The sequence below is a fragment of the Octopus bimaculoides genome, chromosome 27 (genome assembly GCF_001194135.2).
Source record: "Octopus bimaculoides isolate UCB-OBI-ISO-001 chromosome 27, ASM119413v2, whole genome shotgun sequence".
Lineage (NCBI taxonomy): Eukaryota > Metazoa > Mollusca > Cephalopoda > Octopoda > Octopodidae > Octopus > Octopus bimaculoides.
This window is the reverse complement of record NC_069007.1, coordinates 12,823,703-12,826,942: the sequence shown is the minus strand read 5'-3', so window position 1 is coordinate 12,826,942 and position 3,240 is coordinate 12,823,703. Positions and strand designations below refer to the sequence as shown.

Genomic DNA, 3,240 nt, shown 5'->3' with positions numbered 1-3,240 from the left:
TTTCAGTCATTTGACTGCAGCCATGCTGGAGCACCGCCTTTAATTGAACAAAATGACCCCAGGACTTATTCTTTGTAAGCCTAGTGCTTATTTTATCAGACCCTTCTGCCAAACTGCTAAGTTATGGGGATGTGAACACACCAACATCAGTTGTCAAGCGATGGTGGGGAAACAAACACAGACACACAAACACATACATATATATATGACAAGCTTCTCTCAGTTTCTGTCTACCAAATCCACTCACAAAGCTTTGGTTGGCCCAAGGCTATAGTAGAAAACACTTGTCCAAAGTGTCATACAGTGGGACTGAACCCAGAAACATGTGGTTGGAAAGCAAGCTTCTTACCACACAGCTACGTCTGTGCCTATACATAAATATATTTATGAAAGGCAACCTTTATGTCCAACTTAATGTGAATGCTTTGTCAGATCACTAAATGCTGCATTATTTACTTAGAGAGAACCTCTTGTATAAACTTGCGGTGCATAAAAGCACTCCTATCATTGACAGACAATCACTTGCAGTTTCCAGCGGCTGCAGCAGATGATTCTCGTTTGCCAATGATATAGACATGAGTGCTTTTATGCACCAAGGGTCTGTATGAGAGGTTCTCTCTCGGTAAATAATGCAGTATTTGGTGTTCTAACACAACATCCATGTTAAGTTGGATATAAATATTGCCTTTTGATATTAATACTGCTTCTGTCACTAATAATTATTTATATTTTCCAATGTTTCAGATGCCTTTAAAAGCTTTAGCTAACATTTGATCTTCTTGAAGACAGCTGCTGTGTTTGATTTGGTATGTACTGCTGATTGTCTTTTTTTTTTTAAGTTTGTATATGTGTGTATCTATATATCTTTTACCTTTTACTTGTTTCATTCTTTAGACTGTGGCCATGTTGGGGCACTGCCTTGAATTTTTAGTCAAATGTATTGACTATTCCAGTCTTTGGAATGTCATCCTCACTGTGTGTGGCTGAGCATTATCCTGATGGAAGAACATCTTTCGTCTTGAAACCAAACATGGTCGTTTTTCTTTTAGTGCCCACTTAAGCCAATCAAGCTGCTTGTAGTAGATCTTTATTGTTTGCTTTGGGCTTAAAAGTTCAAAGTGGACTAAACCTTTCATATCCCACCAAACAGATAACAACACCCTAAATGGGTGAAGACCTTCTTTCGCCCGGGATGCCAGTGTTTCTCCTGCCCCTACCCACTGTCTTCGGTGCTTGATGTTTTTCTATAGAGAACCCATTTCTCATCACCAGACACTATTCAGCCCCGAAACGATTCATTCATGTGACATGACAGCAAAGAAGAGCACACATTCACTCCCTGCATGTGATTAGACTCAGAAAGTTTGTGAGGAACCCATTGACCCAATTTGCTGACTTTTCCAATGACACGCAGGTGTCGATGGTTGAATGACCAAATCCAAGTCTCTGCTAGTTCCTCAACAGTTATAATCAAAGTCCAAGGCAAAATTACTACCTGCTTTTATAGCAAGTTGATGCAGGTAGTTTATCCCATCTCTCTCTGACTTTTAGTTCTTGCAATTGAAAAAACTGCATTATTTATGGGATGACCCAATATATGACAGGCTTCTTTCAGTTCCCATCTACTAAATCCACTCACAAGTCTTTGGTTGATACAGACACAAGGTGCCACACAGTGGGACTGAACCAGGAACCATGTGGCTGGGAAGCAAGCTTCTTACCACACAGCCATGCCTGTGCCTACACACCCATGCCTGTGCCTACACACCCATGCCTGTGCCTACACCCCCCCCCACACACACACGGATGAGGTGGGGCTGAAAACTTCCTGGCTTTGGGTAAAAGAAAATGCAGGAAGATCAGTTAATTATGATTTTATTCAACATATTCCCCTTTCAGATTCATACAGTTATTGCAGCAGCCCTTCAGTTTTTCTCAGCCCTGTAAAAGAACTTGGAAGGTTGGGCCTCAAACCAGGCCTGTCACAATACCCTTAAAATCAGAAACTTTTCAGCACCTTCTCTTACATATACATGTGTGTAATATACATACATACATACATACAAACACATACATACAAACTCTTCCATTGGTTGTTGTGTGTTATTTCAGGCATTCTTTGTCTGACACCATATTCAGTTCCTGGGTTGTGCTAATTGGCTGTTAAATTGCTTAAGAGCTATCATCTTCATTATTTAACATGCTGTCTGCCATGCTTGCATGGGTCAGATAGAATTTGGTGATGCAGATTTGCTACAGCCAGATGCCCTTCCTAATGCCAATCCTCACCTGTTTACAAGCAAGGTAATATTTTTCATGGAAGTTTCCATCTACAAAATCCACTCACATGACTTTGGTCAGCCTGGGGCTGTAGAAGACCCCCTGCCCAAGTTGCTGTGCAGTGGGACTGTACTGAACACCTCATAACTGGGAAGCAGTCTTCTTAACCATGTAACCACATCTGCATCTTGGCTGTGTGTTTAAGAAACTTGCTTCATAACTATGTGGAGGGTACCTGTGGAAGTGGTAGGCCCAGGAAGACACGGGATGAGATGATGAAACATGATCTCTGAATGTTGGGCCTTGTGGAGGCAATGACTAGTGAGATGCCATGCTTGAGAAGACCTGTCAAGCCAAGTGAAATCTTTGTCATGACCAATGCTGGTGGCACATAAAAACCACCTATTGAGTGTTGGGCCTCATGGAAACAATGTGGCTGATGCTGGTGTCGTGCAAGTAGCACCTGTGCTGGTGACAGTGTTGGGCCTCACGGAGGCAATATGACTGATGCCAGTGTTGCACAACTGGCACTTGTGCTGGTGGCATGTAAAAACCACTTTTGAGTGTTGGGCCTCATGGAGGCAACCACAAATGACAGACCTTTTAGTAACATGCCTTGCTTGAGTACAAGACCCACCAAGCCAAGTGAAATCAGTCATGATGGATACTGGTGTCACGCAACCAGCACCCGTGAGCTGGCAGAAACGTTAGCACGCCGGGCGAAATACTTAGCAGTATTTCGTCTGTCTTTATGTTCTGAGTTCAAATTCCGCCGAGGTTGACTTTGCCTTTCATCCTTTCGGGGTTGATAAATTAAGTACCAGTTGCGTACTGGGGTCGATCTAATTGACTGGCCCCCTTCCCCAAAATTTCGGGCCTTGTGCCTAAAGTAGAAATGAACCAGCACCCGTGCCAGCGGCACGTAAAAGCACCCATTACACTCACGTAGTGGTTGGCATT

General features: G+C 42.9%; 1 protein-coding gene across 1 annotated transcript in view; it reads left to right on the top strand.

The window, feature by feature from the left end:
• LOC106881777 (ubiquitin carboxyl-terminal hydrolase 20) overlaps positions 1–3,240 on the top strand; it is a 71,563-nt gene that overhangs the window by 4,908 nt on the left and 63,415 nt on the right. Inside the window, exon 2 of the mRNA XM_052977178.1 lies at positions 745–806. The gene's annotated coding sequence lies outside the window, so the exon portion shown is untranslated. The remainder of the gene's footprint in view (positions 1–744; positions 807–3,240) is intronic.